Source organism: Daphnia pulicaria, chromosome 4, assembly GCF_021234035.1.
Source record: "Daphnia pulicaria isolate SC F1-1A chromosome 4, SC_F0-13Bv2, whole genome shotgun sequence".
Classification (NCBI taxonomy): Eukaryota; Metazoa; Arthropoda; class Branchiopoda; order Diplostraca; family Daphniidae; genus Daphnia; species Daphnia pulicaria.
In genome coordinates this window covers 7306560-7332921 of record NC_060916.1, presented here as the reverse complement: position 1 = coordinate 7332921, position 26362 = coordinate 7306560, and the positions used below count along the sequence as shown (strand labels likewise).

Below are 26362 nucleotides of genomic sequence, written 5' to 3'. Positions count from 1 at the left end.
GAAAATATCCACTGAGAAAGTAAGAAATCCCCTGACTACTCAGGTTGAAACTTTCAAAAGACTAAATTTAATCGGGTGATAATCAATTTTACAACCGGATCTACTACTTTTTGAAAAACTCTGCACTTCCGCAATTAGTATGATATAAATTAGGTTATAACTAAGGATTTCGTGGCGCAACGGTAGCGCGCCTGACTCCAGATCAGGAGGTTGCGTGTTCAAATCACGTCAAGATCAAAAAAGAAGTGACACACGTAGAGTTATATTTTCATGGATAATTCTGCAGACTACTGTTTTAGTGACATTAATTAACATTTCATTGGAATCCATTTCTCTCAATACTCATGTATCCTTAACCTGGAAATGTTTTTGGCTGGTTTCTTCTTTTCAACAAATGTCGACTGTAGGTATAGGAGACTAAAGTTTTGGGAATGGGATAACATACAACAGCGTTAGTTTAGAAAAAGGCGAATGTTTGCGTCTGAATGTCGATTACGACTACAGCTGGAACCAGTTTGAACCGATAACTATTTCGGGTTTCCAAAATGCAAACACAGAGTCTTACGATGGAAATCATTTTTACCCCTTTTCCTACAAATAGTTTTTTCGCAAATCGGTATTATCAAAGGAAATTTAACTAACATGCACAAAAACGGCACGAAAAAATAGAGTCCGCCGAAAAGAGATTGCTTCCATCACCACTACGTTCCGTCCGCACAGGTTGTGCGCAAGGATTTTATCCAACGAAACTTAAATGAGTAGATTCTACATGATGCATGATACAAAATGCATCGACCGGGAATCGAACCCGGGCAGCCCGCGTGGCAGGCGAGCATTCTACCACTGAACCATCGATGCTGGACCATAGTAAAGATTTTTGATTGAATATCAACGACGACGTCCCGTCTGTTGTAGCCGTCGACCACACCCAAGCCGGTCAGCTTTCAGTATGGAAACCAAGGCTTGTGGCGATGAAAATATCCACTGAGAAAGTAAGAAATCCCCTGACTACTCAGGTTGAAACTTTCAAAAGACTAAATTTAATCGGGTGATAATCAATTTTACAACCGGATCTACTACTTCTTGAAAAACTCTGCACTTCCGCAATTAGTATGATATAAATTAAATTTTAACTCAGGATTTCGTGGCGCAACGGTAGCGCGCCTGACTCCAGATCAGGAGGTTGCGTGTTCAAATCACGTCGAGATAAAAAAAGAAGTGTCACACGTAGAGTTATATTTTCATGGATAATTCTGCAGACTACTGTTTTAGTGACATTAATTAACATTTCATTGGAATCCATTTCTCTCAATACTCATGTATCCTTAACCTGGAAATGTTTTTGGCTGGTTTCTTCTTTTCAATAAATGTCGACTGTAGGTATAGGAGACTAAAGTTTTGGGAATGGGATAACATACAACAGCGTTAGTTTAGAAAAAAGGCGAATGTTTGCGTCTGAATGTCGATTACGACTACAGCTGGAACCAGTTTGAACCGATAACTATCTCGGGTTTCCAAAATGCAAACACAGAGTCTTACGATGGAAATCATTTTTACCCCTTTTCCTACAAATAGTTTTTTTGCAAATCGGTATTATCAAAGGAAATTTAACTAACATGCACAAAAACGGCACGAAAAAATAGAGTCCGCCGAAAAGAGATTGCTTCCATCACCACTACGTTCCGTCCGCACAGGTTGTGCGCAAGGATTTTATCCAACGAAACTTAAATGAGTAGATTCTACATGATGCATGATACAAAATGCATCGACCGGGAATCGAACCCGGGCCGCCCGCGTGGCAGGCGAGCATTCTACCACTGAACCATCGATGCTGGACCACAGTAAAGATTTTTGATTGAATATCAACGACGACGTCCAAGCTGTTGTAGCCGTCGACCACACCCAAGCCGGTCAGCTTTCAGTATGGAAACCAAGGCTTGTGGCGATGAAAATATCCACTGAGAAAGTAAGAAATCCCCTGACTACTCAGGTTGAAACTTTCAAAAGACTAAATTTAATCGGGTGATAATCAATTTTACAACCGGATCTACTACTTCTTGAAAAACTCTGCACTTCCGCAATTAGTATGATATAAATTAAATTTTAACTCAGGATTTCGTGGCGCAACGGTAGCGCGCCTGACTCCAGATCAGGAGGTTGCGTGTTCAAATCACGTCGAGATCAAAAAAGAAGTGTCACACGTAGAGTTATATTTTCATGGATAATTCTGCAGACTACTGTTTTAGTGACATTAATTAACATTTCATTGGAATCCATTTCTCTCAATACTCATGTATCCTTAACCTGGAAATGTTTTTGGCTGGTTTCTTCTTTTCAATAAATGTCGACTGTAGGTATAGGAGACTAAAGTTTTGGGAATGGGATAACATACAACAGCGTTAGTTTAGAAAAAAGGCGAATGTTTGCGTCTGAATGTCGATTACGACTACAGCTGGAACCAGTTTGAACCGATAACTATCTCGGGTTTCCAAAATGCAAACACAGAGTCTTACGATGGAAATCATTTTTACCCCTTTTCCTACAAATAGTTTTTTTGCAAATCTTTATTATCAAAGGAAATTTAACTAACATGCACAAAAACGGCACGAAAAAATAGAGTCCGCCGAAAAGAGATTGCTTCCATCACCACTACGTTCCGTCCGCACAGGTTGTGCGCAAGGATTTTATCCAACGAAACTTAAATGAGTAGATTCTACATGATGCATGATACAAAATGCATCGACCGGGAATCGAACCCGGGCCGCCCGCGTGGCAGGCGAGCATTCTACCACTGAACCATCGATGCTGGACCACAGTAAAGATTTTTGATTGAATATCAACGACGACGTCCAAGCTGTTGTAGCCGTCGACCACACCCAAGCCGGTCAGCTTTCAGTATGGAAACCAAGGCTTGTGGCGATGAAAATATCCACTGAGAAAGTAAGAAATCCCCTGACTACTCAGGTTGAAACTTTCAAAAGACTAAATTTAATCGGGTGATAATCAATTTTACAACCGGATCTACTACTTCTTGAAAAACTCTGCACTTCCGCAATTAGTATGATATAAATTAAATTTTAACTCAGGATTTCGTGGCGCAACGGTAGCGCGCCTGACTCCAGATCAGGAGGTTGCGTGTTCAAATCACGTCGAGATCAAAAAAGAAGTGTCACACGTAGAGTTATATTTTCATGGATAATTCTGCAGACTACTGTTTTAGTGACATTAATTAACATTTCATTGGAATCCATTTCTCTCAATACTCATGTATCCTTAACCTGGAAATGTTTTTGGCTGGTTTCTTCTTTTCAATAAATGTCGACTGTAGGTATAGGAGACTAAAGTTTTGGGAATGGGATAACATACAACAGCGTTAGTTTAGAAAAAAGGCGAATGTTTGCGTCTGAATGTCGATTACGACTACAGCTGGAACCAGTTTGAACCGATAACTATCTCGGGTTTCCAAAATGCAAACACAGAGTCTTACGATGGAAATCATTTTTACCCCTTTTCCTACAAATAGTTTTTTTGCAAATCGGTATTATCAAAGGAAATTTAACTAACATGCACAAAAACGGCACGAAAAAATAGAGTCCGCCGAAAAGAGATTGCTTCCATCACCACTACGTTCCGTCCGCACAGGTTGTGCGCAAGGATTTTATCCAACGAAACTTAAATGAGTAGATTCTACATGATGCATGATACAAAATGCATCGACCGGGAATCGAACCCGGGCCGCCCGCGTGGCAGGCGAGCATTCTACCACTGAACCATCGATGCTGGACCACAGTAAAGATTTTTGATTGAATATCAACGACGACGTCCAAGCTGTTGTAGCCGTCGACCACACCCAAGCCGGTCAGCTTTCAGTATGGAAACCAAGGCTTGTGGCGATGAAAATATCCACTGAGAAAGTAAGAAATCCCCTGACTACTCAGGTTGAAACTTTCAAAAGACTAAATTTAATCGGGTGATAATCAATTTTACAACCGGATCTACTACTTCTTGAAAAACTCTGCACTTCCGCAATTAGTATGATATAAATTAAATTTTAACTCAGGATTTCGTGGCGCAACGGTAGCGCGCCTGACTCCAGATCAGGAGGTTGCGTGTTCAAATCACGTCGAGATCAAAAAAGAAGTGTCACACGTAGAGTTATATTTTCATGGATAATTCTGCAGACTACTGTTTTAGTGACATTAATTAACATTTCATTGGAATCCATTTCTCTCAATACTCATGTATCCTTAACCTGGAAATGTTTTTGGCTGGTTTCTTCTTTTCAATAAATGTCGACTGTAGGTATAGGAGACTAAAGTTTTGGGAATGGGATAACATACAACAGCGTTAGTTTAGAAAAAAGGCGAATGTTTGCGTCTGAATGTCGATTACGACTACAGCTGGAACCAGTTTGAACCGATAACTATCTCGGGTTTCCAAAATGCAAACACAGAGTCTTACGATGGAAATCATTTTTACCCCTTTTCCTACAAATAGTTTTTTTGCAAATCGGTATTATCAAAGGAAATTTAACTAACATGCACAAAAACGGCACGAAAAAATAGAGTCCGCCGAAAAGAGATTGCTTCCATCACCACTACGTTCCGTCCGCACAGGTTGTGCGCAAGGATTTTATCCAACGAAACTTAAATGAGTAGATTCTACATGATGCATGATACAAAATGCATCGACCGGGAATCGAACCCGGGCCGCCCGCGTGGCAGGCGAGCATTCTACCACTGAACCATCGATGCTGGACCACAGTAAAGATTTTTGATTGAATATCAACGACGACGTCCAAGCTGTTGTAGCCGTCGACCACACCCAAGCCGGTCAGCTTTCAGTATGGAAACCAAGGCTTGTGGCGATGAAAATATCCACTGAGAAAGTAAGAAATCCCCTGACTACTCAGGTTGAAACTTTCAAAAGACTAAATTTAATCGGGTGATAATCAATTTTACAACCGGATCTACTACTTCTTGAAAAACTCTGCACTTCCGCAATTAGTATGATATAAATTAAATTATAACTCAGGATTTCGTGGCGCAACGGTAGCGCGCCTGACTCCAGATCAGGAGGTTGCGTGTTCAAATCACGTCGAGATAAAAAAAGAAGTGTCACACGTAGAGTTATATTTTCATGGATAATTCTGCAGACTACTGTTTTAGTGACATTAATTAACATTTCATTGGAATCCATTTCTCTCAATACTCATGTATCCTTAACCTGGAAATGTTTTTGGCTGGTTTCTTCTTTTCAATAAATGTCGACTGTAGGTATAGGAGACTAAAGTTTTGGGAATGGGATAACATACAACAGCGTTAGTTTAGAAAAAAGGCGAATGTTTGCGTCTGAATGTCGATTACGACTACAGCTGGAACCAGTTTGAACCGATAACTATCTCGGGTTTCCAAAATGCAAACACAGAGTCTTACGATGGAAATCATTTTTACCCCTTTTCCTACAAATAGTTTTTTTGCAAATCGGTATTATCAAAGGAAATTTAACTAACATGCACAAAAACGGCACGAAAAAATAGAGTCCGCCGAAAAGAGATTGCTTCCATCACCACTACGTTCCGTCCGCACAGGTTGTGCGCAAGGATTTTATCCAACGAAACTTAAATGAGTAGATTCTACATGATGCATGATACAAAATGCATCGACCGGGAATCGAACCCGGGCCGCCCGCGTGGCAGGCGAGCATTCTACCACTGAACCATCGATGCTGGATCATATCAAAGATTTTTGATTGAATATCAACGACGACGTCCCGTCTGTTGTAGCCGTCGACCACACCCAAGCCGGTCAGCTTTCAGTATGGAAACCAAGGCTTGTGGCGATGAAAATATCCACTGAGAAAGTAAGAAATCCCCTGACTACTCAGGTTGAAACTTTCAAAAGACTAAATTTAATCGGGTGATAATCAATTTTACAACCGGATCTACTACTTTTTGAAAAACTCTGCACTTCCGCAATTAGTATGATATAAATTAGGTTATAACTAAGGATTTCGTGGCGCAACGGTAGCGCGCCTGACTCCAGATCAGGAGGTTGCGTGTTCAAATCACGTCAAGATCAAAAAAGAAGTGACACACGTAGAGTTATATTTTCATGGATAATTCTGCAGACTACTGTTTTAGTGACATTAATTAACATTTCATTGGAATCCATTTCTCTCAATACTCATGTATCCTTAACCTGGAAATGTTTTTGGCTGGTTTCTTCTTTTCAACAAATGTCGACTGTAGGTATAGGAGACTAAAGTTTTGGGAATGGGATAACATACAACAGCGTTAGTTTAGAAAAAGGCGAATGTTTGCGTCTGAATGTCGATTACGACTACAGCTGGAACCAGTTTGAACCGATAACTATTTCGGGTTTCCAAAATGCAAACACAGAGTCTTACGATGGAAATCATTTTTACCCCTTTTCCTACAAATAGTTTTTTCGCAAATCGGTATTATCAAAGGAAATTTAACTAACATGCACAAAAACGGCACGAAAAAATAGAGTCCGCCGAAAAGAGATTGCTTCCATCACCACTACGTTCCGTCCGCACAGGTTGTGCGCAAGGATTTTATCCAACGAAACTTAAATGAGTAGATTCTACATGATGCATGATACAAAATGCATCGACCGGGAATCGAACCCGGGCCGCCCGCGTGGCAGGCGAGCATTCTACCACTGAACCATCGATGCTGGACCACAGTAAAGATTTTTGATTGAATATCAACGACGACGTCCAAGCTGTTGTAGCCGTCGACCACACCCAAGCCGGTCAGCTTTCAGTATGGAAACCAAGGCTTGTGGCGATGAAAATATCCACTGAGAAAGTAAGAAATCCCCTGACTACTCAGGTTGAAACTTTCAAAAGACTAAATTTAATCGGGTGATAATCAATTTTACAACCGGATCTACTACTTCTTGAAAAACTCTGCACTTCCGCAATTAGTATGATATAAATTAAATTTTAACTCAGGATTTCGTGGCGCAACGGTAGCGCGCCTGACTCCAGATCAGGAGGTTGCGTGTTCAAATCACGTCGAGATCAAAAAAGAAGTGTCACACGTAGAGTTATATTTTCATGGATAATTCTGCAGACTACTGTTTTAGTGACATTAATTAACATTTCATTGGAATCCATTTCTCTCAATACTCATGTATCCTTAACCTGGAAATGTTTTTGGCTGGTTTCTTCTTTTCAATAAATGTCGACTGTAGGTATAGGAGACTAAAGTTTTGGGAATGGGATAACATACAACAGCGTTAGTTTAGAAAAAAGGCGAATGTTTGCGTCTGAATGTCGATTACGACTACAGCTGGAACCAGTTTGAACCGATAACTATCTCGGGTTTCCAAAATGCAAACACAGAGTCTTACGATGGAAATCATTTTTACCCCTTTTCCTACAAATAGTTTTTTTGCAAATCGGTATTATCAAAGGAAATTTAACTAACATGCACAAAAACGGCACGAAAAAATAGAGTCCGCCGAAAAGAGATTGCTTCCATCACCACTACGTTCCGTCCGCACAGGTTGTGCGCAAGGATTTTATCCAACGAAACTTAAATGAGTAGATTCTACATGATGCATGATACAAAATGCATCGACCGGGAATCGAACCCGGGCCGCCCGCGTGGCAGGCGAGCATTCTACCACTGAACCATCGATGCTGGACCATAGTAAAGATTTTTGATTGAATATCAACGACGACGTCCCGTCTGTTGTAGCCGTCGACCACACCCAAGCCGGTCAGCTTTCAGTATGGAAACCAAGGCTTGTGGCGATGAAAATATCCACTGAGAAAGTAAGAAATCCCCTGACTACTCAGGTTGAAACTTTCAAAAGACTAAATTTAATCGGGTGATAATCAATTTTACAACCGGATCTACTACTTTTTGAAAAACTCTGCACTTCCGCAATTAGTATGATATAAATTAAATTTTAACTCAGGATTTCGTGGCGCAACGGTAGCGCGCCTGACTCCAGATCAGGAGGTTGCGTGTTCAAATCACGTCAAGATCAAAAAAGAAGAGTAGTAGAGAAGTGACACACGTAGAGTTATATTTTCATGGATAATTCTGCAGACTACTGTTTTAGTGACATTAATTAACATTTCATTGGAATCCATTTCTCTCAATACTCATGTATCCTTAACCTGGAAATGTTTTTGGCTGGTTTCTTCTTTTCAACAAATGTCGACTGTAGGTATAGGAGACTAAAGTTTTGGGAATGGGATAACATACAACAGCGTTAGTTTAGAAAAAGGCGAATGTTTGCGTCTGAATGTCGATTACGACTACAGCTGGAACCAGTTTGAACCGATAACTATTTCGGGTTTCCAAAATGCAAACACAGAGTCTTACGATGGAAATCATTTTTACCCCTTTTCCTACAAATAGTTTTTTCGCAAATCGGTATTATCAAAGGAAATTTAACTAACATGCACAAAAACGGCACGAAAAAATAGAGTCCGCCGAAAAGAGATTGCTTCCATCACCACTACGTTCCGTCCGCACAGGTTGTGCGCAAGGATTTTATCCAACGAAACTTAAATGAGTAGATTCTACATGATGCATGATACAAAATGCATCGACCGGGAATCGAACCCGGGCCGCCCGCGTGGCAGGCGAGCATTCTACCACTGAACCATCGATGCTGGACCATAGTAAAGATTTTTGATTGAATATCAACGACGACGTCCCGTCTGTTGTAGCCGTCGACCACACCCAAGCCGGTCAGCTTTCAGTATGGAAACCAAGGCTTGTGGCGATGAAAATATCCACTGAGAAAGTAAAAAATCCCCTGACTACTCAGGTTGAAACTTTCAAAAGACTAAATTTAATCGGGTGATAATCAATTTTACAACCGGATCTACTACTTCTTGAAAAACTCTGCACTTCCGCAATTAGTATGATATAAATTAAATTTTAACTCAGGATTTCGTGGCGCAACGGTAGCGCGCCTGACTCCAGATCAGGAGGTTGCGTGTTCAAATCACGTCGAGATCAAAAAAGAAGTGTCACACGTAGAGTTATATTTTCATGGATAATTCTGCAGACTACTGTTTTAGTGACATTAATTAACATTTCATTGGAATCCATTTCTCTCAATACTCATGTATCCTTAACCTGGAAATGTTTTTGGCTGGTTTCTTCTTTTCAATAAATGTCGACTGTAGGTATAGGAGACTAAAGTTTTGGGAATGGGATAACATACAACAGCGTTAGTTTAGAAAAAAGGCGAATGTTTGCGTCTGAATGTCGATTACGACTACAGCTGGAACCAGTTTGAACCGATAACTATCTCGGGTTTCCAAAATGCAAACACAGAGTCTTACGATGGAAATCATTTTTACCCCTTTTCCTACAAATAGTTTTTTTGCAAATCGGTATTATCAAAGGAAATTTAACTAACATGCACAAAAACGGCACGAAAAAATAGAGTCCGCCGAAAAGAGATTGCTTCCATCACCACTACGTTCCGTCCGCACAGGTTGTGCGCAAGGATTTTATCCAACGAAACTTAAATGAGTAGATTCTACATGATGCATGATACAAAATGCATCGACCGGGAATCGAACCCGGGCCGCCCGCGTGGCAGGCGAGCATTCTACCACTGAACCATCGATGCTGGACCACAGTAAAGATTTTTGATTGAATATCAACGACGACGTCCCAGCTGTTGTAGCCGTCGACCACACCCAAGCCGGTCAGCTTTCAGTATGGAAACCAAGGCTTGTGGCGATGAAAATATCCACTGAGAAAGTAAAAAATCCCCTGACTACTCAGGTTGAAACTTTCAAAAGACTAAATTTAATCGGGTGATAATCAATTTTACAACCGGATCTACTACTTCTTGAAAAACTCTGCACTTCCGCAATTAGTATGATATAAATTAAATTTTAACTCAGGATTTCGTGGCGCAACGGTAGCGCGCCTGACTCCAGATCAGGAGGTTGCGTGTTCAAATCACGTTGAGATCAAAAAAGAAGTGTCACACGTAGAGTTATATTTTCATGGATAATTCTGCAGACTACTGTTTTAGTGACATTAATTAACATTTCATTGGAATCCATTTCTCTCAATACTCATGTATCCTTAACCTGGAAATGTTTTTGGCTGGTTTCTTCTTTTCAATAAATGTCGACTGTAGGTATAGGAGACTAAAGTTTTGGGAATGGGATAACATACAACAGCGTTAGTTTAGAAAAAAGGCGAATGTTTGCGTCTGAATGTCGATTACGACTACAGCTGGAACCAGTTTGAACCGATAACTATCTCGGGTTTCCAAAATGCAAACACAGAGTCTTACGATGGAAATCATTTTTACCCCTTTTCCTACAAATAGTTTTTTTGCAAATCGGTATTATCAAAGGAAATTTAACTAACATGCACAAAAACGGCACGAAAAAATAGAGTCCGCCGAAAAGAGATTGCTTCCATCACCACTACGTTCCGTCCGCACAGGTTGTGCGCAAGGATTTTATCCAACGAAACTTAAATGAGTAGATTCTACATGATGCATGATACAAAATGCATCGACCGGGAATCGAACCCGGGCCGCCCGCGTGGCAGGCGAGCATTCTACCACTGAACCATCGATGCTGGACCACAGTAAAGATTTTTGATTGAATATCAACGACGACGTCCCAGCTGTTGTAGCCGTCGACCACACCCAAGCCGGTCAGCTTTCAGTATGGAAACCAAGGCTTGTGGCGATGAAAATATCCACTGAGAAAGTAAGAAATCCCCTGACTACTCAGGTTGAAACTTTCAAAAGACTAAATTTAATCGGGTGATAATCAATTTTACAACCGGATCTACTACTTCTTGAAAAACTCTGCACTTCCGCAATTAGTATGATATAAATTAAATTATAACTCAGGATTTCGTGGCGCAACGGTAGCGCGCCTGACTACAGATCAGGAGGTTGCGTGTTCAAATCACGTCGAGATAAAAAAAGAAGTGTCACACGTAGAGTTATATTTTCATGGATAATTCTGCAGACTACTGTTTTAGTGACATTAATTAACATTTCATTGGAATCCATTTCTCTCAATACTCATGTATCCTTAACCTGGAAATGTTTTTGGCTGGTTTCTTCTTTTCAATAAATGTCGACTGTAGGTATAGGAGACTAAAGTTTTGGGAATGGGATAACATACAACAGCGTTAGTTTAGAAAAAAGGCGAATGTTTGCGTCTGAATGTCGATTACGACTACAGCTGGAACCAGTTTGAACCGATAACTATCTCGGGTTTCCAAAATGCAAACACAGAGTCTTACGATGGAAATCATTTTTACCCCTTTTCCTACAAATAGTTTTTTTGCAAATCGGTATTATCAAAGGAAATTTAACTAACATGCACAAAAACGGCACGAAAAAATAGAGTCCGCCGAAAAGAGATTGCTTCCATCACCACTACGTTCCGTCCGCACAGGTTGTGCGCAAGGATTTTATCCAACGAAACTTAAATGAGTAGATTCTACATGATGCATGATACAAAATGCATCGACCGGGAATCGAACCCGGGCCGCCCGCGTGGCAGGCGACCATTCTACCACTGAACCATCGATGCTGGACAATAGTAAAGATTTTTGATTGAATATCAACGACGACGTCCCGTCTGTTGTAGCCGTCGACCACACCCAAGCCGGTCAGCTTTCAGTATGGAAACCAAGGCTTGTGGCGATGAAAATATCCACTGAGAAAGTAAGAAATCCCCTGACTACTCAGGTTGAAACTTTCAAAAGACTAAATTTAATCGGGTGATAATCAATTTTACAACCGGATCTACTACTTTTTGAAAAACTCTGCACTTCCGCAATTAGTATGATATAAATTAGGTTATAACTAAGGATTTCGTGGCGCAACGGTAGCGCGCCTGACTCCAGATCAGGAGGTTGCGCGTTCAAATCACGTCAAGATAAAAAAAGAAGTGACACACGTAGAGTTATATTTTCATGGATAATTCTGCAGACTACTGTTTTAGTGACATTAATTAACATTTCATTGGAATCCATTTCTCTCAATACTCATGTATCCTTAACCTGGAAATGTTTTTGGCTGGTTTCTTCTTTTCAACAAATGTCGACTGTAGGTATAGGAGACTAAAGTTTTGGGAATGGGATAACATACAACAGCGTTAGTTTAGAAAAAGGCGAATGTTTGCGTCTGAATGTCGATTACGACTACAGCTGGAACCAGTTTGAACCGATAACTATTTCGGGTTTCCAAAATGCAAACACAGAGTCTTACGATGGAAATCATTTTTACCCCTTTTCCTACAAATAGTTATTTCGCAAATCGGTATTATCAAAGGAAATTTAACTAACATGCACAAAAACGGCACGAAAAAATAGAGTCCGCCGAAAAGAGATTGCTTCCATCACCACTACGTTCCGTCCGCACAGGTTGTGCGCAAGGATTTTATCCAACGAAACTTAAATGAGTAGATTCTACATGATGCATGATACAAAATGCATCGACCGGGAATCGAACCCAGGCCGCCCGCGTGGCAGGCGAGCATTCTACCACTGAACCATCGATGCTGGACCATAGTCAAGATTTTTGATTGAATATCAACGACGACGTCCCGTCTGTTGTAGCCGTCGACCACACCCAAGCCGGTCAGCTTTCAGTATGGAAACCAAGGCTTGTGGCGATGAAAATATCCACTGAGAAAGTAAGAAATCCGCTGACTACTCAGGTTGAAACTTTCAAAAGACTAAATTTAATCGGGTGATAATCAATTTTACAACCGGATCTACTACTTCTTGAAAAACTCTGCACTTCCGCAAATAGTATGATATAAATAAGATTATAACTCAGGATTTTGTGGCCCAACGTTAGCGCGTCTGACTCCATATCAGGAGGTTGCGTGTTCAAATCACGTCGAGATAAAAAAAGAAGTGTCACACGTAGAGTTACATTTTCATGGATAATTCTGCAGACTACTGTTTTAGTGACATTAATTAACATTTCATTGGAATCCATTTCTCTCAATACTCATGTATCCTTAACCTGGAAATGTATTTGGCTGGTTTCTTCTTTTCAACAAATGTCGACTGTAGGTATAGGAGACTAAAGTTTTGGGAATGGGATAACATACAACAGAGTTAGTTTAGAAAAAGGCGAATGTTTGCGTCTGAATGTCGAATACGGCTGCAGCTGGAACCAGTTTGAACCGATAACTATCTCGGGTTTCCAAAATGCAAACACAGAGTCTTACGATGGAAATCATTTTTACCCCTTTTCCTACAAATAGTTTTTTCGCAAATCGGTATTATCAAAGGAAATTTAACTAACATGCACAAAAACGGCACGAAAAAATAGAGTCCGCCTAAAAGAGATTGCTTCCATCACCACTACGTTCCGTCCGCACAGGTTGTGCGCAAGGATTTTATCCAACGAAACTTAAATGAGTAGATTCTACATGATGCATGATACAAAATGCATCGACCGGGAATCGAACCCGGGCCGCCCGCGTGGCAGGCGAGCATTCTACCACTGACCCATCGATGCTGGACCATACTAAAGATTTTTGATTGAATATCAACGACGACGTCCCGTTTGATGTAGCCGTCGACCACACCCAAGCCGGTCAGCTTTCAGTATGGAAACCAAGGCTTGTGGCGATGAAAATATCCACTGAGAAAGTAAGAAATCCCCTGACTACTCAGGTTGAAACTTTCAAAAGACTAAATTTAATCGGGTGATAATCAATTTTACAACCGGATCTACTACTTCTTGAAACTCTTCACTTCCGCAAATAGTATGATATAAATAAGATTATAACTCTTGATTTCGTGGCCCAACGTTAGCGCGTCTGACTCCATATCAGGAGGTTGCGTGTTCAAATCACGTCGAGATAAAAAAAGAAGTGTCACACGTAGATTTACATTTTCATGGATAATTCTGCAGACTACTGTTTTAGTGACATTAATTAACATTTCATTGGAATCCATTTCTCTCAATACTCATGTATCCTTAACCTGGAAATGTATTTGGCTGGTTTCTTCTTTTCAACAAATGTCGACTGTAGGTATAGGAGACTAAAGTTTTGGGAATGGGATAACATACAACAGAGTTAGTTTAGAAAAAGGCGAATGTTTGCGTCTGAATGTCGAATACGGCTGCAGCTGGAACCAGTTTGAACCGATAACTATCTCGGGTTTCCAAAATGCAAACACAGAGTCTTACGATGGAAATCATTTTTACCCCTTTTCCTACAAATAGTTTTTTCGCAAATCGGTATTATCAAAGGAAATTTAACTAACATGCACAAAAACGGCACGAAAAAATAGAGTCCGCCGAAAAGAGATTGCTTCCATCACCACTACGTTCCGTCCGCACAGGTTGTGCGCAAGGATTTTATCCAACGAAACTTTAATGAGTAGATTCTACATGATGCATGATACAAAATGCATCGACCGGGAATCGAACCCGGGCCGCCCGCGTGGCAGGCGAGTATTCTACCACTGAACCATCGATGCTGGACCATACCAAAGGTTTTTTGATTAAATATTAACGACGACGTCCCGTCTGTTGTAGCTGTCGACCACACCCAAGCCGGTCAGCTTTCAGTATGGAAACCAAGGCTTGTGGCGATGAAAATATCCACTGAGAAAGTAAGAAATCCCCTGACTACTCAGGTTGAAACTTTCAAAAGACTAAATTTAATCGGGTGATAATCAATTTTACAACCGGATCTACTACTTCTTGAAACTCTTCACTTCCGCAAATAGTATGATATAAATAAGATTATAACTCTTGATTTCGTGGCCCAACGTTAGCGCGTCTGACTCCATATCAGGAGGTTGCGTGTTCAAATCACGTCGAGATAAAAAAAGAAGTGTCACACGTAGAGTTACATTTTCATGGATAATTCTGCAGACTACTGTTTTAGTGACATTAATTAACATTTCATTGGAATCCATTTCTCTCAATACTCATGTATCCTTAACCTGGAAATGTATTTGGCTGGTTTCTTCTTTTCAACAAATGTCGACTGTAGGTATAGGAGACTAAAGTTTTGGGAATGGGATAACATACAACAGAGTTAGTTTAGAAAAAGGCGAATGTTTGCGTCTGAATGTCGAATACGGCTGCAGCTGGAACCAGTTTGAACCGATAACTATCTCGGGTTTCCAAAATGCAAACACAGAGTCTTACGATGGAAATCATTTTTACCCCTTTTCCTACAAATAGTTTTTTCGCAAATCGGTATTATCAAAGGAAATTTAACTAACATGCACAAAAACGGCACGAAAAAATAGAGTCCGATGAAAAGAGATTGATTCCATCACCACTACGTTCCGTCCGCACAGGTTGTGCGCAAGGATTTTATCCAACGAAACTTAAATGAGTAGATTCTACATGATGCATGATACAAAATGCATCGACCGGGAATCGAACCCGGGCCGCCCGCGTGGCAGGCGAGCATTCTACCACTGAACCATCGATGCTGGACCATATCAAAGATTTTTGATTGAATATAAACGACGACGTCCCGTCTGTTGTAGCCGTCGACCACACCCAAGCCGGTCAGCTTTCAGTATGGAAACCAAGGCTTGAGGCGATGAAAATATCCACTGAGAAAGTAAGAAATCCCCTGACTACTCAGGCTGAATCTTTAAAAAGACTAAATTTAATCGGGTGATAATCAATTTTACAACCGGATCTACTACTTCTTGAAAAACTCTGCACTTCCGCAAATAGTATGATATAAATAAGATTATAACTCAGGATTTTGTGGCCCAACGTTAGCGCGTCTGACTCCATATCAGGAGGTTGCGTGTTCAAATCACGTCGAGATAAAAAAAGAAGTGTCACACGTAGAGTTACATTTTCATGGATAATTCTGCAGACTACTGTTTTAGTGACATTAATTAACATTTCATTGGAATCCATTTCTCTCAATACTCATGTATCCTTAACCTGGAAATGTATTTGGCTGGTTTCTTCTTTTCAACAAATGTCGACTGTAGGTATAGGAGACTAAAGTTTTGGGAATGGGATAACATACAACAGAGTTAGTTTAGAAAAAGGCGAATGTTTGCGTCTGAATGTCGAATACGGCTGCAGCTGGAACCAGTTTGAACCGATAACTATCTCGGGTTTCCAAAATGCAAACACAGAGTCTTACGATGGAAATCATTTTTACCCCTTTTCCTACAAATAGTTTTTTCGCAAATCGGTATTATCAAAGGAAATTTAACTAACATGCACAAAAACGGCACGAAAAAATAGAGTCCGCCGAAAAGAGATTGCTTCCATCACCACTACGTTCCGTCCGCACAGGTTGTGCGCAAGGATTTTATCCAACGAAACTTTAATGAGTAGATTCTACATGATGCATGATACAAAATGCATCGACCGGGAATCGAACCCGGGCCGCCCGCGTGGCAGGCGAGTATTCTACCACTGAACCATCGATGCTGGACCATACCAAAGGTTTTTTGATTAAATATTAACGACGACGTCCCGTCTGTTGTAGCTGTCGACCACACCCAAGCCGGTCAGCTTTCAGTATGGAAACCAAGGCTTGTGGCGATGAAAATATCCACTGAGAAAGTAAGAAATCCCCTGACTACTCAGGTTGAAACTTTCAAAAGACTAAATTTAATCGGGTGATAATCAATTTTACAACCGGATCTACTACTTCTTGAAAAACTCTGCACTTCCGCAAATAGTATGATATAAATAAGATTATAATTCAGGATTTCGTGGCCCAACGTTAGCGCGTCTGACTCCATATCAGGAGGTTGCGTGTTCAAATCACGTCGAGATCAAAAAAGAAGTGTCACACGTAGAGTTACATTTTCATGGATAATTCTGCAGACTACTGTTTTAGTGACATTAATTAACATTTCATTGGAATCCATTTCTCTCAATACTCATGTATCCTTAACCTGGAAATGTTTTTGGCTGGTTTCTTCTTTTCAACAAATGTCGACTGTAGGTATAGGAGACTAAAGTTTTAGGAATGGGATAACATACAACAGCGTTAGTTTAGAAAAAAGGCGAATGTTTGCGTCTGAATGTCGATTACAACTACAGCTGGAACCAGTTTGAACCGATAACTATCTCGGGTTTCCAAAATGCAAACACAGAGTCTTACGATGGAAATCATTTTTACCCCTTTTCCTACAAATAGTTTTTTCGCAAATCGGCATTATCAAAGGAAATTTAACTAACATGCACAAAAACGGCACGAAAAAATAGAGTCCGCCGAAAAGAGATTGCTTCCATCACCACTACGTTCCGTCCGCACAGGCTGTGCGCAAGGATTTTATCCTACGAAACTTAAATGAGTAGATTCTACATTATCCATGATACAAAATGCATCGACAGGGAATCGAACCCGGGCCGCCCGCGTGGCAGGCGAGCATTCTACCACTGAACCATCGATGCTGGACCATACTAAAGATTTTTGATTTAATATCAACGACGACGTCCCGTCTGTTGTAGCCGTCTACCACACCCAAGCCGGTCAGCTTTCAGTATGGAAACCAAGGCTTGTGGCGATGAAAATATCCACTGAGAAAGTAAGAAATCCCCTGACTACTCAGGTTGAAACTTTCAAAAGACTAAATTTAATCGGGTGATAATCAATTTTACAACCGGATCTACTACTTCTTGAAAAACTCTGCACTTCCTCAATTAGTATGATATAAATTAGATTATAACTCAGGATTTCGTGGCGCAACGGTAGCGCGCCTGACTCCATATCAGGAGGTTGCGTGTTCAAATCACGTCGAGATCAAAAGAGAAGTGTCACACGTAGAGTTACATTTTCATGGATAATTCTGCAGACTACTGTTTTAGTGACATTAATTAACATTTCATTGGAATCCATTTCTCTCAATACTCATGTATCCTTAACCTGGAAATGTTTTTGGCTGGTTTCTTCTTTTCAACAAATGTCGACTGTAGGTATAGGAGACTAAAGTTTTGGGAATGGGATAACATACAACAGCGTTAGTTTAGAAAAAAGGCGAATGTTTGCGTCTGAATGTCGATTACGACTACAGCTGGAACCAGTTTGAACTGATAACTATCTCGGGTTTCCAAAATGCAAACACAGAGTCTTACGATGGAAATCATTTTTACCCCTTTTCCTACAAATAGTTTTTTCGCAAATCGGTATTATCAAAGGAAATTTAACTAACATGCACAAAAACGGCACGAAAAAATAGAGTCCGCCGAAAAGAGATTGCTTCCATCACCACTACGTTCCGTCCGCACAGGTTGTGCGCAAGGATTTTATCCAACGAAACTTAAATGAGTAGATTCTACATGATGCATGATACAAAATGCAGCGACCGGGAATCGAACCCGGACCGCCCAAGTGGCAGGCGAGCATTCTACCACTGAACCATTGATGCTGGACAATACAAAAGGTTTTTTGATTAAATATTAACGACGACGTCCCGTCTGTTGTAGCTGTCGACACACCCAAGCCGGTCAGCTTTCAGTATGGAAACCAAGGCTTGTGGCGATGAAAATATCCACTGAGAAAGTAAGAAATCCCCTGACTACTCAGGTTGAAACTTTCAAAAGACTAAATTTAATCGGGTGATAATCAATTTTACAACCGGATCTACTACTTCTTGAAAAACTCTGCACTTCCGCAATTAGTATGATATAAATTAGATTATAACTCAGGATTTCGTGGCGCAACGGTAGCGCGCCTGACTCCAGATCAGGAGGTTGCGTGTTCAAATCACGTCGAGATCAAAAGAGAAGTGTCACACGTAGAGTTACATTTTCATGGATAATTCTGCAGACTACTGTTTTAGTGACATTAATTAACATTTCATTGGAATCCATTTCTCTCAATACTCATGTATCCTTAACCTGGAAATGTTTTTGGCTGGTTTCTTCTTTTCAACAAATGTCGACTGTAGGTATAGGAGACTAAAGTTTTGGGAATGGGATAACATACAACAGCGTTAGTTTAGAAAAAAGGCGAATGTTTGCGTCTGAATGTCGATTACGACTACAGCTGGAACCAGTTTGAACCGATAACTATCTCGGGTTTCCAAAATGCAAACACAGAGTCTTACGATGGAAATCATTTTTACCCCTTTTCCTACAAATAGTTTTTTCGCAAATCGGTATTATCAAAGGAAATTTAACTAACATGCACAAAAACGGCACGAAAAAATAGAGTCCGCCGAAAAGAGATTGCTTCCATCACCACTACGTTCCGTCCGCACAGGTTGTGCGCAAGGATTTTATCCAACGAAACTTAAATGAGTAGATTCTACATGATGCATGATACAAAATGCAGAGACCGGGAATCGAACCCTGACCGCCCGCGTGGCAGGCGAGCATTCTACCACTGAACCATCGATGCTGGACCATACCAAAGGTTTTTTGATTAAATATCAACGACGACGTCCCGTCTGTTGTAGCCGTCGACCACACCCAAGCCGGTCAGCTTTCAGTATGGAAACCAAGGCTTGTGGCGATGAAAATATCCACTGAGAAAGTAAGAAATCCCCTGACTACTCAGGTTGAAACTTTCAAAAGACTAAATTTAATCGGGTGATAATCAATTTTACAACCGGATCTACTACTTCTTGAAAAACTCTGCACTTCCGCAATTAGTATGATATAAATTAGATTATAACTCAGGATTTCGTGGCGCAACGGTAGCGCGCCTGACTCCAGATCAGGAGGTTGCGTGTTCAAATCACGTCGAGATCAAAAGAGAAGTGTCACACGTAGAGTTACATTTTCATGGATAATTCTGCAGACTACTGTTTTAGTGACATTAATTAACATTTCATTGGAATCCATTTCTCTCAATACTCATGTATCCTTAACCTGGAAATGTTTTTGGCTGGTTTCTTCTTTTCAACAAATGTCGACTGTAGGTATAGGAGACTAAAGTTTTGGGAATGGGATAACATACAACAGCGTTAGTTTAGAAAAAAGGCGAATGTTTGCGTCTGAATGTCGATTACGACTACAGCTGGAACCAGTTTGAACCGATAACTATCTCGGGTTTCCAAAATGCAAACACAGAGTCTTACGATGGAAATCATTTTTACCCCTTTTCCTACAAATAGTTTTTTCGCAAATCGGTATTATCAAAGGAAATTTAACTAACATGCACAAAAACGGCACGAAAAAATAGAGTCCGCCGAAAAGAGATTGCTTCCATCACCACTACGTTCCGTCCGCACAGGTTGTGCGCAAGGATTTTATCCAACGAAACTTAAATGAGTAGATTCTACATGATGCATGATACAAAATGCAGAGACCGGGAATCGAACCCTGACCGCCCGCGTGGCAGGCGAGCATTCTACCACTGAACCATCGATGCTGGACCATACCAAAGGTTTTTTGATTAAATATCAACGACGACGTCCCGTCTGTTGTAGCCGTCGACCACACCCAAGCCGGTCAGCTTTCAGTATGGAAACCAAGGCTTGTGGCGATGAAAATATCCACTGAGAAAGTAAGAAATCCCCTGACTACTCAGGTTGAAACTTTCAAAAGACTAAATTTAATCGGGTGATAATCAATTTTACAACCGGATCTACTACTTCTTGAAAAACTCTGCACTTCCACAAATAGTATGATATAAATAAGATTATAACTCAGGATTTCGTGGCCCAACGTTAGCGCGTCTGACTCCATATCAGGAGGTTGCGTGTTCAAATCACGTCGAGATCAAAAAAGAAGTGTCACACGTAGAGTTACATTTTCATGGATAATTCTGCAGACTACTGTTTTAGTGACATTAATTAACATTTCATTGGAATCCATTTCTCTCAATACTCATGTATCCTTAACCTGGAAATGTTTTTGGCTGGTTTCTTCTTTTCAACAAATGTCGACTGTAGGTATAGGAGACTAAAGTTTTGGGAATGGGATAACATACAACCGCGTTAGTTTAGAAAAAAGGCGAATGTTTGCGTCTGAATGTCGATTACGACTACAGCTGGAACCAGTTTGAACCGATAACTATCTCGGGTTTCCAAAATGCAAACACAGAGTCTTACGATGGAAATCATTTTTACCCCTTTTCCTACAAATAGTTTTTTCGCAAATCGGTATTATCAAAGGAAATTTAACTAACATGCACAAAAACGGCACGAAAAAATAGAGTCCGCCGAAAAGAGATTGCTTCCATCACCACTACGTTCCGTCCGCACAGGTTGTGCGCAAGGATTTTATCCAACGAAACTTAAATGAGTAGATTCTACATGATGCATGATACAAAATGCAGCGACCGGGAATCGAACCCGGACCGCCCAAGTGGCAGGCGAGCATTCTACCACTGAACCATTGATGCTGGACCATACCAAAGGTTTTTTGATTAAATATTAACGACGACGTCCCGTCTGTTGTAGCTGTCGACCACACCCAAGCCGGTCAGCTTTCAGTATGGAAACCAAGGCTTGTGGCGATGAAAATATCCACTGAGAAAGTAAGAAATCCCCTGACTACTCAGGTTGAAACTTTCAAAAGACTAAATTTAATCGGGTGATAATCAATTTTACAACCGGATCTACTACTTCTTGAAAAACTCTGCACTTCCGCAAATAGTATGATATAAATAAGATTATAATTCAGGATTTCGTGGCCCAACGTTAGCGCGTCTGACTCCATATCAGGAGGTTGCGTGTTCAAATCACGTCGAGATCAAGAAAGAAGTGTCACACGTAGAGTTACATTTTCATGGATAATTCTGCAGACTACTGTTTTAGTGACATTAATTAACATTTCATTGGAATCCATTTCTCTCAATACTCATGTATCCTTAACCTGGAAATGTTTTTGGCTGGTTTCTTCTTTTCAACAAATGTCGACTGTAGGTATAGAAGACTAAAGTTTTGGGAATGGGATAACATACAACAGCGTTAGTTTAGAAAAAAGGCGAATGTTTGCGTCTGAATGTCGATTACGACTACAGCTGGAACCAGTTTGAACCGATAACTATCTCGGGTTTCCAAAATGCAAACACAGAGTCTTACGATGGAAATCATTTTTACCCCTTTTCCTACAAATAGTTTTTTCGCAAATCGGTATTATCAAAGGAAATTTAACTAACATGCACAAAACCGGCACGAAAAAATAGAGTCCGCCGAAAAGAGATTGCTTCCATCACCACTACGTTCCGTCCGCACAGGCTGTGCGCAAGGATTTTATCCTACGAAACTTAAATGAGTAGATTCTACATGATGCATGATACAAAATGCAGCGACCGGGAATCGAACCCGGGCCGCCCGCGTGGCAGGCGAGCATTCTACCACTGAACCATCGATGCTGGACCATATCAAAGATTTTTGATTAAATATCAACGACGACGTCCCGTCTGTTGTAGCCGTCTACCACACCCAAGCCGGTCAGCTTTCAGTATGGAAACCAAGGCTTGTGGCGATGAAAATATCCACTGAGAAAGTAAGAAATCCCCTGACTACTCAGGTTGAAACTTTCAAAAGACTAAATTTAATCGGGTGATAATCAATTTTACAACCGGATCTACTACTTCTTGAAAAACTCTGCACTTCCGCAATTAGTATGATATAAATTAGATTATAACTCAGGATTTCGTGGCGCAACGGTAGCGCGCCTGACTCCAGATCAGGAGGTTGCGTGTTCAAATCACGTCGAGATCAAAAGAGAAGTGTCACACGTAGAGTTACATTTTCATGGATAATTCTGCAGACTACTGTTTTAGTGACATTAATTAACATTTCATTGGAATCCATTTCTCTCAATACTCATGTATCCTTAACCTGGAAATGTTTTTGGCTGGTTTCTTCTTTTCAACAAATGTCGACTGTAGGTATAGGAGACTAAAGTTTTGGGAATGGGATAACATACAACAGCGTTAGTTTAGAAAAAAGGCGAATGTTTGCGTCTGAATGTCGATTACGACTACAGCTGGAACCAGTTTGAACCGATAACTATCTCGGGTTTCCAAAATGCAAACACAGAGTCTTACGATGGAAATCATTTTTACCCCTTTTCCTACAAATAGTTTTTTCGCAAATCGGTATTATCAAAGGAAATTTAACTAACATGCACAAAAACGGCACGAAAAAATAGAGTCCGCCGAAAAGAGATTGCTTCCATCACCACTACGTTCCGTCCGCACAGGTTGTGCGCAAGGATTTTATCCAACGAAACTTAAATGAGTAGATTCTACATGATGCATGATACAAAATGCAGCGACCGGGAATCGAACCCGGACCGCCCAAGTGGCAGGCGAGCATTCTACCACTGAACCATTGATGCTGGAGCATACCAAAGGTTTTTTGATTAAATATTAACGACGACGTCCCGTCTGTTGTAGCTGTCGACCACACCCAAGCCGGTCAGCTTTCAGTATGGAAACCAAGGCTTGTGGCGATGAAAATATCCACTGAGAAAGTAAGAAATCCCCTGACTACTCAGGTTGAAACTTTCAAAAGACTAAATTTAATCGGGTGATAATCAATTTTACAACCGGATCTACTACTTCTTGAAAAACTCTGCACTTCCGCAAATAGTATGATATAAATAAGATTATAACTCAGGATTTCGTGGCCCAACGTTAGCGCGTCTGACTCCATATCAGGAGGTTGCGTGTTCAAATCACGTCGATATAAAAAAAGAAGTGTCACACGTAGAGTTACATTTTCATGGATAATTCTGCAGACTACTGTTTTAGTGACATTAATTAACATTTCATTGGAATCCATTTCTCTCAATACTCATGTATCCTTAACCTGGAAATGTATTTGGCTGGTTTCTTCTTTTCAACAAATGTCGACTGTAGGTATAGGAGACTAAAGTTTTGGGAATGGGATAACATACAACAGAGTTAGTTTAGAAAAAGGCGAATGTTTGCGTCTGAATGTCGATTACGGCTGCAGCTGGAACCAGTTTGAACCGATAACTATCTCGGGTTTCCAAAATGCAAACACAGAGTCTTACGATGGAAATCATTTTTACCCCTTTTCCTACAAATAGTTTTTTCGCAAATCGGTATTATCAAAGGAAATTTAACTAACATGCACAAAAACGGCACGAAAAAATAGAGTCCGCCGAAAAGAGATTGATTCCATCACCACTACGTTCCGTCCGCACAGGTTGTGCGCAAGGATTTTATCCAACGAAACTTAAATGAGTAGATTCTACATGATGCATGATATAAAATGCATCGACCGGGAATCGAACCCGGGCCGCCCACGTGGCAGGCGAGCATTCTACCACTGAACCATCGATGCTGGACCATATCAAAGATTTTTGATTGAATTTCAACGACGACGTCCCGTCTGTTGTAGCCGTCGACCACACCCAAGCCGGTCAGCTTTCAGTATGGAAACCAAGGCTTGAGGCGATGAAAATATCCACTGAGAAAGTAAGAAATCCCCTGACTACTCAGGCTGAATCTTTAAAAAGACTAAATTTAATCGGGTGATAATCAATTTTACAACCGGATCTACTACTTCTTGAAAAACTCTGCACTTCCGCAAATAGTATGATATAAATAAGATTATAACTCAGGATTTCGTGGCCCAACGTTAGCGCGTCTGACTCCATATCAGGAGGTTGCGTGTTCAAATCACGTCGAGATAAAAAAAGAAGTGTCACACGTAGAGTTACATTTTCATGGATAATTCTGCAGACTACTGTTTTAGTGACATTAATTAACATTTCATTGGAATCCATTTCTCTCAATACTCATGTATCCTTAACCTGGAAATGTATTTGGCTGGTTTCTTCTTTTCAACAAATGTCGACTGTAGGTATAGGAGACAAAAGTTTTGGGAATGGGATAACATACAACAGCGTTAGTTTAGAAAAAAGGCGAATGTTTGCGTCTGAATGTCGATTACGACTACAGCTGGAACCAGTTTGAACCGATAACTGTCTCGGGTTTCCAAAATGCAAACACAGAGTCTTACGATGGAAATCATTTTTACCCCTTATCCTACAAATAGTTTTTTTCGCAAATCGGTATTATCAAAGGAAATTTAACTAACATGCACCAAAACGGCACGAAAAAATAGAGTCCGATGAAAAGAGATTGATTCCATCACCACTACGTTCCGTCCGCACAGGTTGTGCGCAAGGATTTTATCCAACGAAACTTAAATGAGTAGATTCTACATGATGCATGATACAAAATGCATCGACCGGGAATCGAACCCGGGCCGCCCGCGTGGCAGGCGAGCATTCTACCACTGAACCATCGATGATGGACCATACTAAAGATTTTTGATTCAATATCAACGACGACGTCCCGTTTGTTGTAGCCGTCGACCACACCCAAGCCGGTCAGCTTTCAGTATGGAAACCAAGGCTTGTGGCGATGAAAATATCCACTGAGAAAGTAAGAAATCCCCTGACTACTCAGGTTGAAACTTTCAAAAGACTAAATTTAATCGGATGATAATCAATTTTACAACCGGATCTACTACTTCTTGAAAAACTCTGCACTTCCGCAAATAGTATAATATAAATTAGATCATAACCCAGTATTTCTTGGCGCATCGGTAGCGCGTCTGACTCCAGATCAGGAGGTTGCGTGTTCAAATCACGTCCAGATAAAAAAAAGAAGTGTCACACGTAGAGTTATATTTTCATGGATAATTCTGCAGACTACTGTTTTAGTGACATTAATTAACATTTCATTGGAATCCATTTCTCTCAATACTCATGTATCCTTAACCTGGAAATGTTTTTGGCTGGTTTCTTCTTTTCAATAAATGTCGACTGTAGGTATAGGAGACTAAAGTTTTGGGAATGGGATAACATACGACAGAGTTAGTTTAGAGAAAAGGCGAATGTTTGCGTCTGAATGTCGATTACGACTACAGCTGGAACCAGTTTGAACCGATAACTGTCTCGGGTTTCCAAAATGCAAACACAGAGTCTTACGATGGAAATCATTTTTACCCCTTTTCCTACAAATAGTTTTTTCGCAAATCGGTATTATCAAAGGAAATTTAACTAACATGCACAAAAACGGCACGAAAAAATAGAGTCCGCCGAAAAGAGATTGCTTCCATCACCACTACGTTCCGTCCGCACAGGTTGTGCGCAAGGATTTTATCCAACGAAACTTAAATGAGTAGATTCTACATGATGCATGATACAAAATGCATCGACCGGGAATCGAACCCGGGCCGCCCGCGTGGCAGGCGAGCATTCTACCACTGAACCATCGATGCTGGACCACACTAAAGATTTTTGATTAAATATCAACGACGACGTCCCGTTTGTTGTAGCCGTCGACCACACCCAAGCCGGTCAGCTTTCAGTATGGAAACCAAGGCTTGTGGCGATGAAAATATCCACTGAGAAAGTAAGAAATCCCCTGACTACTCAGGTTGAAACTTTCA

At 40.6% G+C, this 26362-nt stretch overlaps 33 non-coding genes across 33 annotated transcripts; 16 read left to right on the top strand and 17 right to left on the bottom strand.

Annotated features, from left to right (window-relative positions):
- Positions 1-165: 165 nt before the first annotated feature.
- Positions 166-237, top strand: Trnaw-cca. The gene has a single exon. It is a non-coding gene; the product is annotated as a tRNA-Trp (tRNA).
- Positions 238-787: 550 nt separating this feature from the next.
- Trnag-gcc lies at positions 788-858 on the bottom strand. Its single transcript has one exon. It is a non-coding gene; the product is annotated as a tRNA-Gly (tRNA).
- A 280-nt stretch (positions 859-1138) lies between these two features.
- On the top strand, positions 1139-1210 carry Trnaw-cca. Its single transcript has one exon. It is a non-coding gene; the product is annotated as a tRNA-Trp (tRNA).
- A 551-nt stretch (positions 1211-1761) lies between these two features.
- Trnag-gcc lies at positions 1762-1832 on the bottom strand. Its single transcript has one exon. It is a non-coding gene; the product is annotated as a tRNA-Gly (tRNA).
- Positions 1833-2112: 280 nt separating this feature from the next.
- Positions 2113-2184, top strand: Trnaw-cca. Its single transcript has one exon. It is a non-coding gene; the product is annotated as a tRNA-Trp (tRNA).
- A 551-nt stretch (positions 2185-2735) lies between these two features.
- On the bottom strand, positions 2736-2806 carry Trnag-gcc. Its single transcript has one exon. It is a non-coding gene; the product is annotated as a tRNA-Gly (tRNA).
- Positions 2807-3086: 280 nt separating this feature from the next.
- Positions 3087-3158, top strand: Trnaw-cca. The gene has a single exon. It is a non-coding gene; the product is annotated as a tRNA-Trp (tRNA).
- Positions 3159-3709: 551 nt separating this feature from the next.
- Trnag-gcc lies at positions 3710-3780 on the bottom strand. Its single transcript has one exon. It is a non-coding gene; the product is annotated as a tRNA-Gly (tRNA).
- Positions 3781-4060: 280 nt separating this feature from the next.
- Trnaw-cca lies at positions 4061-4132 on the top strand. Its single transcript has one exon. It is a non-coding gene; the product is annotated as a tRNA-Trp (tRNA).
- Positions 4133-4683: 551 nt separating this feature from the next.
- On the bottom strand, positions 4684-4754 carry Trnag-gcc. Its single transcript has one exon. It is a non-coding gene; the product is annotated as a tRNA-Gly (tRNA).
- A 280-nt stretch (positions 4755-5034) lies between these two features.
- Trnaw-cca lies at positions 5035-5106 on the top strand. The gene has a single exon. It is a non-coding gene; the product is annotated as a tRNA-Trp (tRNA).
- A 551-nt stretch (positions 5107-5657) lies between these two features.
- Trnag-gcc lies at positions 5658-5728 on the bottom strand. Its single transcript has one exon. It is a non-coding gene; the product is annotated as a tRNA-Gly (tRNA).
- A 280-nt stretch (positions 5729-6008) lies between these two features.
- Positions 6009-6080, top strand: Trnaw-cca. The gene has a single exon. It is a non-coding gene; the product is annotated as a tRNA-Trp (tRNA).
- Positions 6081-6630: 550 nt separating this feature from the next.
- On the bottom strand, positions 6631-6701 carry Trnag-gcc. Its single transcript has one exon. It is a non-coding gene; the product is annotated as a tRNA-Gly (tRNA).
- Positions 6702-6981: 280 nt separating this feature from the next.
- Positions 6982-7053, top strand: Trnaw-cca. The gene has a single exon. It is a non-coding gene; the product is annotated as a tRNA-Trp (tRNA).
- Positions 7054-7604: 551 nt separating this feature from the next.
- Positions 7605-7675, bottom strand: Trnag-gcc. Its single transcript has one exon. It is a non-coding gene; the product is annotated as a tRNA-Gly (tRNA).
- Positions 7676-7955: 280 nt separating this feature from the next.
- On the top strand, positions 7956-8027 carry Trnaw-cca. The gene has a single exon. It is a non-coding gene; the product is annotated as a tRNA-Trp (tRNA).
- Positions 8028-8590: 563 nt separating this feature from the next.
- Positions 8591-8661, bottom strand: Trnag-gcc. Its single transcript has one exon. It is a non-coding gene; the product is annotated as a tRNA-Gly (tRNA).
- A 280-nt stretch (positions 8662-8941) lies between these two features.
- On the top strand, positions 8942-9013 carry Trnaw-cca. Its single transcript has one exon. It is a non-coding gene; the product is annotated as a tRNA-Trp (tRNA).
- Positions 9014-9564: 551 nt separating this feature from the next.
- On the bottom strand, positions 9565-9635 carry Trnag-gcc. Its single transcript has one exon. It is a non-coding gene; the product is annotated as a tRNA-Gly (tRNA).
- Positions 9636-9915: 280 nt separating this feature from the next.
- Trnaw-cca lies at positions 9916-9987 on the top strand. The gene has a single exon. It is a non-coding gene; the product is annotated as a tRNA-Trp (tRNA).
- Positions 9988-10538: 551 nt separating this feature from the next.
- Trnag-gcc lies at positions 10539-10609 on the bottom strand. Its single transcript has one exon. It is a non-coding gene; the product is annotated as a tRNA-Gly (tRNA).
- A 280-nt stretch (positions 10610-10889) lies between these two features.
- Positions 10890-10961, top strand: Trnac-aca. The gene has a single exon. It is a non-coding gene; the product is annotated as a tRNA-Cys (tRNA).
- A 1524-nt stretch (positions 10962-12485) lies between these two features.
- Positions 12486-12556, bottom strand: Trnag-gcc. Its single transcript has one exon. It is a non-coding gene; the product is annotated as a tRNA-Gly (tRNA).
- Positions 12557-14429: 1873 nt separating this feature from the next.
- Trnag-gcc lies at positions 14430-14500 on the bottom strand. The gene has a single exon. It is a non-coding gene; the product is annotated as a tRNA-Gly (tRNA).
- Positions 14501-15401: 901 nt separating this feature from the next.
- On the bottom strand, positions 15402-15472 carry Trnag-gcc. Its single transcript has one exon. It is a non-coding gene; the product is annotated as a tRNA-Gly (tRNA).
- A 902-nt stretch (positions 15473-16374) lies between these two features.
- Trnag-gcc lies at positions 16375-16445 on the bottom strand. The gene has a single exon. It is a non-coding gene; the product is annotated as a tRNA-Gly (tRNA).
- A 1255-nt stretch (positions 16446-17700) lies between these two features.
- On the top strand, positions 17701-17772 carry Trnaw-cca. The gene has a single exon. It is a non-coding gene; the product is annotated as a tRNA-Trp (tRNA).
- A 902-nt stretch (positions 17773-18674) lies between these two features.
- Trnaw-cca lies at positions 18675-18746 on the top strand. The gene has a single exon. It is a non-coding gene; the product is annotated as a tRNA-Trp (tRNA).
- A 903-nt stretch (positions 18747-19649) lies between these two features.
- On the top strand, positions 19650-19721 carry Trnaw-cca. Its single transcript has one exon. It is a non-coding gene; the product is annotated as a tRNA-Trp (tRNA).
- Positions 19722-22573: 2852 nt separating this feature from the next.
- Trnaw-cca lies at positions 22574-22645 on the top strand. Its single transcript has one exon. It is a non-coding gene; the product is annotated as a tRNA-Trp (tRNA).
- A 1525-nt stretch (positions 22646-24170) lies between these two features.
- Positions 24171-24241, bottom strand: Trnag-gcc. Its single transcript has one exon. It is a non-coding gene; the product is annotated as a tRNA-Gly (tRNA).
- A 1879-nt stretch (positions 24242-26120) lies between these two features.
- Positions 26121-26191, bottom strand: Trnag-gcc. The gene has a single exon. It is a non-coding gene; the product is annotated as a tRNA-Gly (tRNA).
- Between the last annotated feature and the right edge of the window lie 171 nt (positions 26192-26362).